This window comes from Equus asinus, chromosome 21 (genome assembly GCF_041296235.1).
Source record: "Equus asinus isolate D_3611 breed Donkey chromosome 21, EquAss-T2T_v2, whole genome shotgun sequence".
In the NCBI taxonomy this organism is placed as follows: Eukaryota; Metazoa; Chordata; class Mammalia; order Perissodactyla; family Equidae; genus Equus; species Equus asinus.
In genome coordinates, this window is record NC_091810.1 from 29897904 (window position 1) to 29915767 (window position 17864).

The window sequence follows — 17864 nt, forward strand, 5'->3', positions numbered from 1 at the left end:
AAGTGACGGAAATTAAGTTTCTGCCACCATGTGGGATGGGGGTTTACAATAAAATTTAAGATGTTAATCAAGAATGAAGGAAAGCATGTTTCTTGCAACCTGAGTTTACAGCCTGAGACTCATGCTCACTCCAGAGGTCTTATCTTCCTCTTCTTTTTCCACTTTCCCATCTCTGTCGTCCCCTTTTTTCATCTTCACCTCCCGGTATTAGTTAAGTTTAGGTTGGCTACATATAATAGAAGAACCCAAAAGATCAGTGGCGAAAACAAGAAAGAAGTCTGTTTCTCTCTCACCCCAACAAATCTTGAAGTGGCAATCCAGGGCTAGCATGTTGTCATCAGGAACCCAGGTTCCTTCTATCTTTCTGCTCCACCATCCTCAGCACCGGCTTCCATCCTCCAAGTCAACCCTCATCCAAGATGGCTGCTGGAGCTCCAGCGGTCACCACCACATTCCAGCCTGGTGTAAACAAAAACGCAGAGGAGGACAAAACAGCCTCTTGATCAGAGGAGTCACCATCTTTTAAGGGGCCTTCCTGAAATTCCCACACAAAACTTCCACTCTTTAGTTCATTAACCAGAATGAGAGCCTCACCCAGCTACAAGGGAAGTTGAGTAATGTGGTCCTTTGGCTGATGACTGAATAAAAATTGGGTCTGTTACTAAGTAGGAAGGGGAAATGGGTATTGGGTGACATCTAGCAGTTTCTTTCAAGCAACCCCTTTTCTGTCCCTATGTTTTCTTTCTCTCTCTCCTTTGTACCTCTCTGGGCCTCATCTTTTCCTCTCTTGCCCTGAGTTCCAACCTCAGGTCACAGCACTGGAAAGAGGCGCCAGCCTCCCAGGTGACTCCCCACTGGTGCACATCCTTAACTCCATACAAAGGGGCATTGTTTCCATCGCCTTAGTCGGAGTTGGCAGAACATCCCGGTGCCGCCATGCCTGCCCTGCCCACATGTGTTCAGGTTCGTGTGGTTGCAATGGGTGTGCTTCCTTCCTGACGCCCTGACCAGCCCACTGGGTGTGGTTGTCTGCATGTGGACATATGCCAAGGAAGTCCTTCCAGAACCTCCAGGAAAGTGACCAGGTGGCCCAGTGAGCTGGAGCTGACTTTGATATGGTAAGCCAGCAGTGCAGGTGTCCTGGGAAATGTTGGAGAGCCTCCCCTTTGCTAAGGGGAAGGGAGGAGAGAGGAAGGAACTGGCATTTACTAAGTGACTGTCACAGACCAGGTCTTGGGATAATGATTCTCAAATGTGATGTCGTGTGTGTTTCTCGTACACCAAAACCATGAGGGGGGCGGGACTGCTTCTAGGTCAGGTTCCACTTGAAGCTGATCTGAGTCAAGGACTTGGGTGCAGCTATTTATTTGGGCAGAGATGCCAGGAAGGACAAGTGAGGAAGTGGTGTGATGGCAAATGTTTATCAATTGGCTCTCCAACAACATCAGTAACAACAACCTGATTCGTAGCACTTGGTGATCTCCATGGGGTAACTGTGCCTCCAGGGCCAATTTCATGACGTCACCAGACAGAGCTGGGAAGAGATGCACACCTGGTCCTCACAAAGCAGAACAAGCTGGCTCCAGCAAATCAAAAGCGAGATGGAGAAGGGACAAAGCCAGTAAAGTGTGCCCTCAATGCTGTGGGCCAGGGTGCTCTGTGAAGCAGCATGGAGCACCCCTCAGAATCCACCCACAAGGACCCTGGGACATTGGTCCACTGACTCCCTCCTCTATTGGGTGGGGTTGCCTCCGGCCATTTACGCTCTCCCACCTCCAGTTAGGCCTCCAGGCCCTTGGGCAGACCCCAGTGGTGCCTAGAAAAGCCTTCAGGCAGAGAAGAAGAGAGAACACATGTGCTCGAGGTGGGAAGCAGTCAGCATGCTGGAAAAAGCCTTTGCTGCAGCTGCCAGTAAACTCAGGGAGGCCAAGGGTACAGAGTCCAGGGCAGCAGCATCCTCTGCAACAGAAGGAGCCAGCATACTTTTTCTGTAGAGGATCAGACCGTGGATATTTCACTATCTGCCTTTGCATGCCACACACGGTCCTTGTCACATGTTCTTTTTTGGTTTTTTCTTTGTTTTACAGCCCTTTAAAAATGTGAAAAACTTACTTAGCTTGGGGGGCTGAATGGAACTGAGCTGAGGGTCATAGATTGCCAGCCCCGCCATGGGGAGCAGCAGCATCAGGACCCGGGAGCTTGTCGGAAATACAGACCCTCAGATGCCGCCCCAGTACTGAGTCACAATCTGCTTTCTGACAAGAGGTGCACAGTGAAGTTTGAGAAGCACTGTGCTACTGTACTACTATTTCCACTACACAGATAAGGAAAGCTAACCCTCAGAGAGGTTGAGTCGCTTAATAAACATCACACAGGGCCAGGACTCAAACCCAGTTCTGACTGACCCCGAGGCCGTTCTCTCTACAGGTCTAGGTACAGTTGAAAACAAATCATAGACTAATACTTTTTAAATTACCATATTTGAAGTTAGCTGGCTAATTCAAAACAATATCTAAGAGATTTAGCACTGACATTAAGAGAACCTTGAACGTGGGGAAATGAGTCTTTTTAGCAGTCAATTTGCAGGAAGACAAGCAAGATAGAGACCCAAAGGGGAATTCCCCATATCTGTGATGACCATCTTCCTTCGTTATGAAGGATCTCAGGAATCTCAGGAATGTACTGGGGCCCTCAACAGATTGGGATCTCTTTGAGAGCAGGAAAAGGGGTACTCTTTTTCTCTGATGACTTCCCAGAGGATCGATAAATTGATTCCACAGTGGAACACAGGCAGGGGGTGTGCAGACTCCCGCTGCGGGTGGACTTCAGTTACATCCTTTGCCAGGATAGAGGTCAGTGTAAGAGGTTCAGCCTTGGGATTAACTCTTCACAAGCACCAGCCTGGGACTCCTACCCCATCGCACAGGACGGTGTCTGTTCTGCTGCAGGTAAGTTGTGGTATGCAGAGCATAAGTCAGGCCCTCAAGTTCACTTCCAGACAGTCTGGTCTGTTCTTTCCCCCCAGGAGTTCTATTCCATGTGTGCTGGATCTTACGGACTTATCGTTTTTAGCTCTCTTCTTTTCCCCATCATTCTCACCTCTTTAATCTTTTCTGCAGAATGCATAAAGATGTTCTGAAGCACATTTATCTAACTGTGGTTTTCTGCAGTATCCCAGGAAAGGCACTGCCTCACCTGTGTACATGTGTGCGTGTTTTTAACAGCTTTATTGAAATGCCTTTGACATACAAAATCTATTGTGTTTTTCTAGTGCGACGCCTATAATTTTCATCTCTATTCACTCTTTTTCAGATACTGGATTAAGTTTTTTCTTCATGACTATCTGCCCCCATTTCATAGATATGATGTCTCCTTGAGTCATGTTGAAAATATTAAAGATAAATTACCTAGTTTTCACATTTATTTTTCATAAGAAGACACTTGCTTATTTTTTTCAGATTGGTCCTCTTTCCACCGCCACAAACAGAAATTTCTGTGCATTTGTTTTCTTATTCTCATAGAGAGAAGTCTCTCTTTGTGAATTGTTGGGAGCCAGAATGGGGTCTTTCGGAGACTGAGTTCATCCATGTCTGAATCACTGATTCTCAGATGAAGGGGAAAGACAACGTGAGACAGGAGCGTTAGCAGGCTGAGCTCTGATGCTGGACTGCCTGGGTTCAAATCCTACCTCCGCCCCTACTTGTGTGACTTTGGGCAATTTACTTCACTGGTCCAAATCTCAGTTTCTTTGTTTATTAAATGGGGATGTTAATAGTACTGACCTCCCAGGTGCGTCACGAAGGTTAAACAAGCCCAGTATATGATGCTTAGAAGAGTGCCTCGCCCATGGTAAGCTCTGAGAAAGTGTCAGCCAGGATGACAGCGGTGGCAGTAGTGACGATGACGATGACGTTGATGATGACGATGACAACTGCGATCGTGGTTATACTTCATTCGTAAAGACTCTCGGACTTTCCTTCCAAGTTCGTTGTTTCTTTGCACTCATGTCAAGTCAGTCTCTGAATCTTCTCCTGTATCATTGCATTTTGCAGAAGTTCTTCAAGGTTTCAGGCCTGTGGATATGGGCCCCTTTCCCGGTATAACAATGTGGCAAATTTATTATTTTCTTCAGAGCCAAATCTGCCCTTCTACCCAAGAAAGACCCATTTTTCTAGGCAGATATTTTTAGGCCACATTCCATAGAAAATAGAGCCTGAGACAATGCTTGTCTGACAATGCTTTATTGGGGGATGCAATCGCAGGTCACGAGAGTGAGGAAAAAAAGAAACGAAGCAGAGAAGGAGGGGAAGCAAACAGGTGTGCATTGCTGAGCCAGCCGCAGCTTCACATCCAAACAGAGCAGGCTGACCACGTGGGACGTCTGCAGAGCGGTGATGTGGAATCCTTGGGCCTCAGAACAGCCCCTCAGGAGAATAACATACAACGAATTTAACCGCTGGCTCCCTCACCCCCACGTCTCTAATCAATCAGCACCAGCCCCGGGGGGGCACTGACCTGTTGCACTTCTGGCTTGTGTTACCCCCATCCACGCAGCTGCTGAGGAAGTCAAATTCCACACCCCAAAGTGGGCTGCTTCTCCTGCACCTGGAAGCAGTGGGCAGAGCCTCGATGGGTCCAGCCAGCCCTGGATCCCACAGCTGTTGTGATGGGGGCCATGCAAAAGCGTTACCTTTATTCAGGAGAGACTGGGGCGGCTGCAGAGATTAAGATAAGGGGGCCTGATATATGCATATGGGTCCTTCACTGATAGAACAATGAGAGGAAAATTTTATTTGCTCCAGTACAGCATATGCCTAGCCATCCAAGAAATATCTATTTTTATTGAGAGATGTTCTAGCTCAGGTTGCCTAAAGAATGCAGCTTAGAATCGTGGAGCTGAGCAAATATGGGGAGGCCATAACCGGATCCCATGCAGTTTGAATAAGGAAGGATGTTAGGAAACAACATATGTTCATGGAACTGGTCTTTAAAGGGCTAACCTCAGGGCTCTTGTCCGTGAGTAGGGAATGTGAGCTGAGGGCCGGAGCAGAATTGCACCGAGGGGTGGGGACCAGGGAGAGACAAGGTGGCTATCTCCTTAAGAGAAACCCAGGGCAAGACAGACAGGTTTTTCCAGGAGGCTTGTGGAGTTCTGTCTGTTCTGTGCTACAAATGTTCTTTCCCATTTTCCTTGAGACAAACAGCAAGATCTACATGGATTTATTTTGGGTAGGGGCATTGGTCAAAGTGCTGCCTTCAGCCTCAAAGTAGGCCCAGGGCAAGCTGCGGACTGCATTGCAATAACTGCTTTATCTGAGTTTCACCAGGTGCCAGCATTTCCCCTGAGTTGGTCGGATTCTTGATTTCAAACCACAGAAATTAACTCTGCCTTACTTCACTGGAAAAGGAATTGGGGACCGGAGGACTGGATATTAGAAAATGGGCAGAAACCAAGGCAGTTCCAGTCGATCAATCGACAGGAAGATCCACAATGGATTTGAACAGGAAGCATCTGTGTAGGATACCGCCGCTGCCGCTGCCAGGACTCAGTGAGCCGCCCTGCCGCTCGGCCCCTGCCCCTGCCGAGTTAGAGTCCAGCCAGCGCAGGCCAGTCAGACGCACAGCCAGCCTGCTTGCCAAGGGAGGGCAGGGAAGGAACCGCGTTCCAACTAATGCTACATGGCAGGGAGGGGAGTTGGAGGTCCTGCCTGTAATTCCGCTCTGAGAGACAGGAGAGCACAGTCATTAAAGCTCTGGGGTCGGATAACCTGGACTCAAAGCCACGTTCTGCCTTTTCTTTGTTCGGTGTGCTTGGGAAAGTCCCTTAAACTTTGTGTTTCTCAGTAGAAAAGGGGCAAAATTAATCCTTAAAGTATTCTGATAAAGACAAAATCTTTCGAGCCCTCACTTCTAGGAGCAGAAGTTATTCAGCAACTCGTATCAGTTGCCCGTGGCTGCCAGAACCAATTACCACCGACTGGGTGGCTGAAAACAACAGAAATTTATTCTCTCACTGCCTGGAGCCCAGAAGTCTGAGATCAAGGTGTCGGCAGAGCTGCCTTCCTGGATTCTGTTCCTTGCCTCTCCCAGCTTCTGGTGGATCCTGGAGTTCCTTGGGCTGTGGCCACAGCACTCTAATCTTTACTTTCATTTTCGCATGAGCTTCTCCTCCTCTATCTTCTCTTCTGTCTCTTATAAGGACACATCATTCAATTTAGGGCTCACCCGGATAATCCAGGCTGATCTCGTCTTGAGATCTTAATGTAGTTGCACCTGCAGAGACCCTTTCTCCAAAGAAGGTCACATTTACAGGAGGTGGGTGGACGTATTTCCAGGGGGCCACCATTCAACCCACTCCATGGCTCCTTTTGCTTTTTCCCAGAATTGAAAAGGGGGTTGAATGCTGGATAACCAAGCCAGTAGGCCCTTTATTTATTGATGTGTTGATAACCCTAACAGGGGTTGGGAATTGAGGAGCGGGGAGGTCGTATAACCTGAGTCAGGCACGTGAATATAGTTTTCACGAGAGTCTTTTTGGAGCTCATGTAAGAAAGACCTCAGAGGAGTGAACATGCAGAAATGACAGATTGTTCCCCAAATGTACTCTTTCCTGCCTTAAGACCTGTGCTGTCACCTGTACAAGCAGCTGAGTGATGGAAGGCTTTTCAACTTAAGCTAAGATGATGGAAGGACTTGAGGCTGGAACTTCTGAGATAACTTCAGCGGTAAAACAAGCCCTCACACGCTGCAATGAACTGTGCCTTGTGCAAAGCCAGCCCTGTGGCTGGAAGAATGTGATTTCCCTGGGAGAACCTGGGAGAGGAGAAGGAAAAGCCCAAAGGCCAAGATTTTGTTCTGTTTGTATCTTCCCGTGTGGTGACAGAAGAGACAGAATCTGAGTTCCTTCTGTAAAAAGCCTGGGATAATGAGATGTGGCTGCCTTAGCTTTGTACCATCAAGGCCCGTCCTACCCTTTGAAGGAGTCCAGATTACACCACTGTGGCCTCAACATTATTTTGAGCAGAAGGCATTTGAGTTCCTAAAATTTCTTATTGCCTAAAAGCAGAGCCTCCCAAAAGAACTCAAAAGAACTCAGTTGTCATAAATCCACTCCCCAGAAGCTGGCAGAGAAGGTTGACTCTATTCCCAAAAATTAGAAGTCTCCACACCACACCAAACAGACATTGTCAAAAAACTATCATATAACAGGGCTGCCCAGTGGCATAGTGGTTAAGTTCATGAGCTCTGCTTCCACGGCCTGGGGTTTGCAGGTTTGGATCCCTGGCGCAGACCTATACACCATTCATCAAGCCACGCTGTGGCAGTGCCCCACATACAAAGTAGAGGGAGATGGGTACGGATGTTAGCTCAGGGACAATCTTCCTCAAGCAAAAAGAGGAAGATTGGCAACAGATGTTAGCTCAGGGCCAAACTTCCTCACCCAAAACAAAAAAACACAAACAAAAAACTATTATATCGCCCATCTATTCTTCCTAGGGCCCATTTACCTTTCCAAAAAGTCATTAATTTTCCAGTAAGGGCTCTGTTCCACCTCCTCTTCGCCTATTAAGATGGTATATTTGCCCCAAATTCTGATTATGTCTTTGAGTCACATTTCTCTATGAACTTCCATATGTATATCATTGAATCTATCTTTTCTCTTGCTAATCTGTCTTTTGTTAGTTTAGTTTGCAAGCCCCCAATTGACAAGCATAAGAGAGTAGAATAAAAGATTTTCCTCCTTGACACTTTCATACACAGTCCTACCTTCAGGAGATAGCCTTGATTTTTTGGTTTTGTCTCTCTCTGTTCCTGTGTGTGTGTGTGCGTGTTCTCTTTAAGAATATTATAAGTTCTTCTGAAATAAAGAAGCACATCTCCCACTAGGGATATCTTACATACACACACCATCCCGAAACAGACTCTGAGACAAGGATTTAAGTACAAGTTTTTTATTTGGGAGATGATCCCGCTAAGGGAGTGGGGAAATGAGACACAGAAGAGAAGGAAGCCAATACTGCATGTTGCTGAGCATCCTATTGCTGTGGCCAACTGGGTCTCAATCCTGCTGGGACTTTCAGAAAACGGTGTGGAACATGCCTCAGAGTTAAGCTACCCAAGCCGTGAGGAAGCTGGCTACTTACCCTCCAACTCTCATTCGTCTTTGTCTGAGGGCGGCTCTTGGGACTATCACCGCCCAAGCACTTATAGCCCAACGCGTGTGCCAGAAGAGGAAGCCCTCAGGCAGGATCACAGGTGCTCGCAGAAGACGTCACAGGCACGTATGGACCATAAGAGCCACCCGGATGTGGGTGAGTCGCGATGCTCCTGACTGTGGGCTTTGCAGTTAGAAAGTCCTGGATCCAAATCCCGGTTCAGCTAACTGTGACGTTCTGGCAAGTTCCTTATGTCTTTGAACTTCATCTTCCTCCTTTGTAAATTCAGGATAATAATATCTACCTCAAAGGTTTTAATTCAAAATGAAACACTTATGTGAAATGTTTAGTACATGCCTGGCGTGAGGGAAGCACCACGACCAGTTGCTCCTTTGTACCATCATGAGATTAACACAGCACTGACACGATTGATATCCTCTGAACGGACTGTGAAATCCCAGAGAATCCTGGCAAAAGACATCACATGGTGGACACATTTTGATACATCATGATTTAAATGAGTCCTGGAATATAACTACAAGCTTGGTGTCAGCTTAGGGGTGAAAAGAAAAACTCTATTCCTCTCCCTACTGAATACTTCTGACGTCAAATGTATGGGTTTTTTCTCACACCAACCAATTCTACGACACCAGCTAAATGTCCTACAGTTCAATTCAATTCTGATGCTATCTACCTGGAATTAGCATCAAATCCCACAGGTTAAGGTCCCAATCCTACGAGACTGTCCCACATTTCAGATGCCAATTGCAAGTAGTGGGTACCCACATTTCTATTCAACTTGGCTGCAAATTGAGGGTTCCATGATCCTCTTCTCAGGTTCAATAATTTGCTATAATGGCTCAGAGAACTCAGGGAAACACTTACTTATGTTCATCAGTTTATTATAAATAACGGATATGATAAAGGATACAGATGAACAGCCAGAGGAAGAGGTACCCAGGGCTCGGTCTGGAAGGGTCCTGAGTGCAGGAGCTTCTGTCCCCATGGAGCTGGGGTGTACCACCCTCCTGGCACGTGGATGTGTTCACTAAACTAGAAGCTCTCCAAATCCCATACTTCAGGAATTTTTATGGAGGCTTCATCTCGCAGGCATGATGGACCATTCACTCAATCTGCAGCCCCTCTCTCCTTCCCGGAGGATGCAGGGGGAGGGGAGGGGCTGAAAGTTCCAAGCCTCTAATCATGGCTTGGTCTTTCTGGTGACCCACCCCCATCCTGAGGCCATCCAAGAGCCCACCAAGTGTCATCTGGTTAGAACAAAAGACACTCCTCTCACCAAGGAAATTCCAAGGGATTTAGGAGCTCTGTGTCAGGAACTGGGATCAAAGACCAAATATTAGAACAAAAGACTCTCCTAGAACCTTGATGGCTTAGAAAATTACAAAGGTTTGAAGAGTTCTGGCCATTAGCAGGGGATGAAGACTGAAATATGTATGTCTTATTATATTACAATATCACAGAGGGTGTGGTGATTGCCCCTTCCCTTTCTGGGTCCTGGTCCACAGCAAGCTAGGACAAAGAGGGGAGGTATTCAGCTGTTCAGAGGGGTTAAGAAGCCAAAGAAAAGGAAAGAGAGGGAGACCACAGAGGAGACCCTCCTTTGTGGCCGTCTGAGACTGCCCGTCAGTGTGGACCAATGGTTACCGCAGAGGCAGAGCCTGCATCCTCCTGTGGCCACTCTGGGTGTGTCTGTCCAGCTAGAAGTCAGACTGTTCAGGGAAAGGACTGTACCTTCCCATCCATCTAAACATTACAAGCCAAAAAGAGGGGCTACATGCAAAAGGCTTCTTAAACAGAGCTAACCTCAAGCATGATCTGGGCATTAATCCTAACTTAATCCTGAGTCACGTAAGGTTTCTACTGAGCATGAAGGTCTCCAAATGTATTATCTTTTGGATCCCAGTCTCCATTGGGAATCACAATGCTAGCTGTCTTAGCCCAGGTTCTCTAGAATACAGAGACTGAGGCAAATGATTATATGCTTTTATCGACAAGTGTAACCCAAGGATGCTGGAGTGAGGGAAAAGGAGAATGAGGCTGGGAACAAATGACAGCAAATAAGACCAAGTTGGCAGGGAGAACACTCACTTGCTCCATCTCCCGTCACCATGCTCAGAGAGACTGTGTGAACATCTCAGGTCAGTGTGCTCGTCAGGAGGATGGGAGAAGAATTTATTCTTTAGCTCCTGTCTCCCACTGGTCAAAGGGTGCTCCATGGGGTCACACACACTTCTGGGGGGTTGCACATGTTGGGGTGCAGGGGCTTCTCACATCTCAGCAGCAACAGGGATGCCCCAGGCCAGGAAGGGAGAGGAAAGCCACGTGGGCATGAGGCAAAGGCTGTCAGGTCATGGTTGGTGGATGTGGACCAAGGCTCTCTCCTGTGATTGGGCATGTCCTCAAAAGCCCAATTTTACCAAGAATCCTGCTAAGTTAGTTTAGCCAGAATCCTTCATCCCCATCACCCCCAGGTGACGTCTGATCCTTCTGGCCTGCTTTCAGCAAGAATCCTGTTATGTTATGTTAGCAAGAGTTACCCTGCGCACTTAGTAATTTTCCATCCACTGACGCCCCCTTCACCCTGCTCCTTGGCTATAAATCCTCACTTTTCTTTTTGTATTGGGGGTGGAGCCCAATCTCTCTCCCCTACTGCAAAGCCCCAGTGTAGTAGCTCCCTGAAGAAAGTCCTCCTTACCTCCTTTCACGAATGTCAGAATAATTTTTTCTTTAACAGTGGTCAGACCACATCGAGGTGGTTGCCCCAGCGAATTCAAAGTCGGTACAAGGTGCCTGATACACTAGCTCAGGACCCATTGCTGTAGGAAAGACTGGACTCTGGGGAAGAATTAAAAACTAATATTTTCTGAGCGTTTACTCCGCACTAGACACTCTTCTAGGATCTTTACACTGTTCACTTATTTGGTACCATTTTTTAAGTGATTTTTCAGAAAAGGAAACCCAGACACCAGGAGTTCAGATTAACTAAGTCAAGATCAGCTAGTAACTCAGTTACTCAGCTAGTAACTAACGGAGGCTGACGCTGAACTCAGGTGGACTGGTTCCACAGCCCGCCTCCCTACCTGTTGCACTCGACAGGCACAAAACAACATTATAGCAGGCGGAAGTATACACTGGCCCCATCTCTTACTGACTCCACGATCCAGGGCAGGGAAGGCCATCTCTGCGGCCTTAGTTTGAGCATCTCTATGACGCAGGTGAGCATTCATTGGGATTTTAGGAGAATAAACATCTTGAAATAAGTCACAGAAAGTGTTCACCTCAGTGCCAGGCTCTGAACAAACACACTCAATTTGATGTGTTCTTATTATTATCAGATAACTTTGAAGGGTTTTCTTTCTACCTGAAATGGTACTCATCGAATCTAATACACTTTTTTGGCACAAGGAATCACGATTAGCTTCTTTCTAGTTTTAATTTGGGTCACCTTTACCTCCCCAAAGTGTGCCACGCACACATAAACGGTGTTGGAAGGATTAGAAACTGAGCACACAGCAAACCCATCTACTTTCCGTGGAATCCAAATTGAATGAGCTGACACACCGCAGGGACCGAAGAGAGGTGTTTGGATAATTGCTGATCATTCACAGGGATACAATAAACCTTTGCAGGAGACCTCATCCTTATGCTAGATTGTTATAATGCTTAAGCAAAATCTCTGACTTCAGAAATATCTTATAAATTTGGTTTGAATGCTTGCATTAGGTTTAATACCATCTTATTTTTCTGTTTTATGAATCATGTCAGTTTTTCTCTGGAGCGTGAAAGAGATGCTATCCATTAACAGAAGAGAAACTCATTCAGTGACTCATCCTGTCACACTGCAGGGAGATGCTCACCCCAGGTTTGTTTGGTGTGCTCATTTGGGTGTGGGACAGGGACATACTCATCCCACAATCCCACAGCTGCCCCTCAGCCTGCCCCTCGTGAACCCCTCCTGAGGCTATTTTCACACTGTTCCTTATCAGCACACACATCACTCTCATGTGGCTGCGGTAGGCGATTGTGCATAGCCACACATCAATAGTTCATTGATCGACTGAGCAGAAAAAGGAAGGGTTCCCCCAAAGTAAATTGTTCAACGAAATGGAGCTTATCCTTGCAAGCCACACGTTTAAAGTTTTTAATCATATTTGAAAGAAATGTTTCTGGGAGGTATGGTCCTAGTCAGAAATAATTTGGTAGTGAGTAACAAACACCTTCTCAGACTATCTTAAGCAACATAGGGAATTTATGGAATAGACACAGAGGTGTCTCATGGAATTCAAGGGCAAAAAATGACCAAGGTTTCCTAAGGGCAGGCAAGCCAGCAGTCAGTCACTGGTCCAGCTCATACTCTCAGGGACCAGGTAGCTGCTGATCTGTGATTCTCAATTAACAAACTAATGGACACACACTCAGGGTCCTATCACTCACCGAGGAGGCGGGGTGCTGGCTCGGGTACCAGCTCTAGGTCTGACCCACAAGGGGCATAGCTCCCCTCCACCCCAAAGGAGTACTAGGAAACAGATGAGGGTATAATTGATTGTCACAGTGACTTGGAGGAGGGACACTGCTGGCATTTAGTGACCAGGTATCAGGGGTGCTTAATGTCCTCCAATGCATGCAAGAGTCCCACAAGTGAAGAACTGGTCTCACTTCACACCACACCTTCCCTCAGGCCACCAAATGCCAGTGGTGTTCTTACTGAGAAATATGGAATCCCTGTGAATCTTGATTTCACTTTCTTAAAATGAGTAGCCTTAGCTCTAGGATCAGTTACGGTTTTAAACTCGGTGACCTAACCACACTGTGTGATGTCTTAGTACAGAAAGGCCCTCTGGTTATGACTCATGCTGTTAGACAAGCATCCTGATCATTTCCATTCTGGGCACACGGAAGGGAGGGGGCATGTGACCAGTGTCAGCCAATGAGCTGTGAGCCAGAAGAGTGTCACTTCCAAGATGAACAGTCAGTTGTCCATGAGCCACTCATGAAGCTGCTCTTTCCCTTTGCCATGGCAACAGACGCTGTAACAGATGGTGGCTGCTCTGTAAGCCCGGGTCCTGGAGGGAAGATAGTCATGATTCAGAGTAGAATCTCCTGCCAACTGTTGATGGACGTTAAGCACAAGTGAGTGAAAAATACACCTTCATTATTTTAAATCACTGACATTTGGGGCATTGTTTGTTACCGCAGCAAACCCAGCTGATCCTGACTGATACAGGCTCTCAGAATTCCTATGTGCCAGGAACTCAAGTACTCCACTATTATTAACTCACTTAATTCTGGCAACAATCTTATGAAGTTTATCCTCATTTTGTAGATGAGAAAAGTGAGTCACAGGAAGGTTGAATACCTTGTCTAAGTGACAGTAAGTGACAGTGCTGCGATTCAAACCCAGTCAGTCTGGCTCCAGAATCCATATCTTAACTGTGATGCTATGCTGTCTCTCATGTCTGATGTAGCAGTTACCCCTACACTAAATGACCGTAAACTAATCTACTTCAGTTATCTAATTTCTGCTTTCCAGTTGTTTTTTTTAGAGATTGACACCTGAGCTAACATCTGTTGCCAATCTTCTCTTTTTTTGTTGTTTTTTTCTTCTTCCTAAAGTCCCCCAGGACATAGTTGTATATTCTAGTTGTAGGTCCTTCTAGTTCTGCTATGTGGGACACCAACTCAGCATAGCTTGATGAGCAGTGCTAGGTCCGTACCTAGGATCTGAACTGGCGAAACCCCAGGCCACCGAAGCAGACTATGTGAACTTAAACACTTGGCCATGGCCCTGGCCCCTGCTTTCCAGTTTTTAAAAATTATGATGCTTCACTCTTGTTGGTTATCACTTTTCTTTTTTTGGTGAGGAAGATTGGCCCTGAGCTAACATCAGTGCCCACCTTCCTCTATTTTGTATATGGGATACTGCCACAGCATGGCTCAATGAGTGGTGCACAGGTCCACACGTGGGATCTGAACCTGCAAACCCTGGGCTGCCGAAGTAGAGTGCATGAACTTAACTGCTACACCGCCAGGCTGGCCCCCTAGTTATCACTTTTTTGCCATTACCAACAGACCTGCCTCGAGCAATAACACCTCCTTTTTTCTCTTCTAATATGCTATTTCTAATCCATTATGGACTAGGAAACCAGATAATTAAGCTTGTTACACGTGTTATAATTGTGACTAATTGAGTCTGGCCACCTTGATAGTCAGCATCACTCTGTTCAGCCCCCTCACCTTACTTGCTCTCTGGTAATTGGGTGATGGGTAGCTCTTGTGTGTGTCTCCCTCTCTAGACAGCATGCTCTTTTGAGGAAATTAATGAGCTTAATTCACCTTTGTGACTCTCAACCCCCTTCTCTCAACACCTAGCACAATGCTTTGCATATGTTAGGTGACTAATAAATACCTGCTAAGACTATTAAGTAATTAGGTTCTGAGTAATGGCCTACGAGCTTGCCTGTAAGTTAATTAGATGGGCTTTGTTACCGGCCATTGGGACATCTGTTTTAGCTGTCTAGAGGCCTTTGGGACTTTTTCAGTTGTGTCTTGGATACTTAAGATTATGAGACAAAGAGATCAATGAATTCTTTCATTTAGCCCCTCAGTAGACATTTATTGAGTTTCTACCATAATATTAAAAATACTAGCAGCTTATACTTCCTGAATATTTACCATGTGCAAAGTAATGTTTGCAATACTTTATAAGTATTGATTCATTTTAGACTCACAACCACCCAATAAGGTAGGTACTCTTATCATCTTTCCATTTAGTAGCTGAGGAAACTGAGGCACAGAGAACAATTTTCCTAAGGCCTCATGGCTAGTGAGAAGGGGAGTTAGACTGGGTAGGTGCTGGGGATATAGGTGGACAAAACAGAGAAGGTGTCTGCCCTCATGAGGCTGACATTCTAGTGGGAAAGCCAGAAAAGAAACAAATAAGCATATAAATCCACCAAATAATTGCAGGTTGTAATAAGTTTTCTGCAAGGAATCAACAGAGTGTTATAATCAAAAACAAAGCAAGGGCATAGGAGCGCGATCCAGGAGTGCATCTGTAACGGGCGTATTAGTTCATCTGTTACTGTATAAAAAATTACCCCAGAAACTTCGTGCTTAAAATAGTAAACATTTACTACCCCACTGTTCATTTGGTTCAGGAATTTGGGAGTGGCTTAGTTGGGTGGTTCTAGCTTAGAGTTTCTCAAGAGGTTTTAGTCAAGATGTTGGTTGGGGCTGCAGTCATCCGAAGGCTTGACTGGGGCTGGTAGATCTGCTTTGAGATGGTGCACTGTATCAGACAGAGCTCAACTAGACAAGCAGAACCAGTAGGAGAGAGATATATCAAGGAGTTGCAAGGGTTGGTTGTAAGGCTCTCCCCACTTATCAGGCTTTCCCCACGTCTGATGCCAGAGCTTGAAATCCAAAAAGCAGCAGTCAAGACAGAAAGATCACACACCTGAAACCCCACAAGTACAAGCTAGAGCCCCACAAGGACAGACTGAAGGTGTGTTTGTTCTTGGTGACAAAAGCATCCTTCAGACACCGGGGCCCTTGAAGACAGATCTAAACACACATACCTGGCCCAACCCCTCCTTCACATCAACAAGGTGAGTCAGCAGACCAGCCACAAACTGTGTGTGGTACAAAATTGCTGTGGCCTGCCTTCCCCCCTCCGAGTCTCTGAAAATCTCTCTTGTGGCCCTCCCTATCTGGAAATATACGAAAAGGGATTTAGTAGTTCAACCTATTCAAGTTGACACATTGCAAAGCCGTTGCGCCATCCCCCTCATTCCTGTGGCTGTTGGAAGGCCTCACCATGTGGGCCGCTCATTAAGGATGCTCGAGCGTCCTTGCATCATGGCAACTGGCTGCCCCCAGAGCGAGGGATCCAGAGAGAGAACGGGAGAAAGCTGTAATCTCTTGTATGGCCTAGTCTTGGAAGTCACATCTCATCCCTTCTGCCATATTCTATTCATTCCAGGTGGGTCACTGAGTCCAGAACACCCTCAAAGGGTCATTAGGCTCCACATTTTGCTGAGAGGAGTGTCAAAGAATTGTGGACATATTTTAAAAGGCAGCAACTCAAAAAGCCAGAGCCAAGTGTTGTGGGCAGAGGTGGCAACAAAAGGCCTTGAAGAGCTTGATGAGTGCAAGACCCTTCCCAAAGCTCAGTGTGGCCAGAGGCTCGTGGGCAAGCCCTGGGGAAGAGCAGCCTAACGTAGGGCTGGGCCTCCTCATGACATGGAGTATGCATTTTATTCTAAATGAAATAAGAAGCCATTGTGAGGTTTCAAGAAGAGCCATAGTCCGATTTGCCTTTTTGAAGTCTATTGCATTGCTGGGTTTACTCCGTGGGGAGTGGATTGGAGGGGGCCAGAGGAGAAGCAGGAGCTGACAGGCGGTATTGACACACTGGATCTGGTCCTATCCTAGACGTCTACCTGCTCAGTTCACCGAACCTTTCTCATCCTCACTTTCCTCATCTGTGAAACAAGGTGACTCTGCCCTGCTCGCCTCCCAGCACTACTGCAGGACACACGGAAGGAATGCATGTAGAGGCACGTTGCAGCGTGCAAACGGCTCTGCAAATGCAGCGGGCAGCTTTTCCCTGACCTGCTCTGCGTTAACAGCACTTCCAGAGTTCAGGGATTTTAACTCCAAAAGAGCACGGTGACCGTGACAAGACTATTGTAGCTTCAATATATCTGTTTACACAATTGCTACTCAATGCTTTAACAGAGTTAATACCCACTGTGATGGTTAATTTTATGCGCCAACTTGACTGGATCACTGGGTGCCCAGATATTTGGTTAACATTATTCTAGGTTTGTCTGTGAGGGTGTTTCCGGATGAGATTAACATTTGAATTGGTAAACTGAGCAAAGCAGATGGTCCTCCCTAATGTGGGTGGCCCTCATCCAATCTACTGAGGGCCTGGAGAGAACAAAAAAGCAGAGGAAGAAAGAATTCTCTGCCTCATTGCTTGAGCTGAAACATCGATCTTTTCTTGTCCTCAGACTGGGGCTTACACCATGGTGCTCCTGGTTCTCAGGCCTTCGGACACAAACTGAAACTCTACCACTGGCTTTCCTGGATCTCCGTGTTGTAGATGGCAGATCGCGGAACTTCTCAGCCTCTATAATCACGTGAGCCAGTTCTGTTTCTCTAGAAAACCCTGCCTAATACATACACCAAAGTATTTAAATGCCAAGAACCACCCGGCTGTGTGCAGCACAGCGCGATCACGGTGACATCCTTGCAACCACCCACGATGACTCACACCACCCTTGCCACATGGTATCAGCTGTCTTAGGTCAGCGCCCCAGAAACAGAGCCTAAGATGGGGAGTTTGGGGCAAATGATATATGGAGGGAGCATTCTCAGAAGAAACCTGTGAAAGAATGAGGGAAGCAGGACACGGCCGGACAATGAACAGGCAACTGTGGTTTCACGAGAAGCCTGGTGTGTGCACGACCCCGTGGGGAGCTAGGAGCATGAATTGTACCACAGATGTTGTCCTGACCAGAGGCAAGCAGGTGTGGTTGGTGTACAACAACCTTGCCACATTCGAGTTATCTATTGTTGTGAACAATCCACCCCCAGACTTAGTGGCTTAATATAACAGTAATCTATTTGCACACTGTGTCCATAAAAGCATTGTTCACCAGAGCCCAAAGGTGGAAGGAA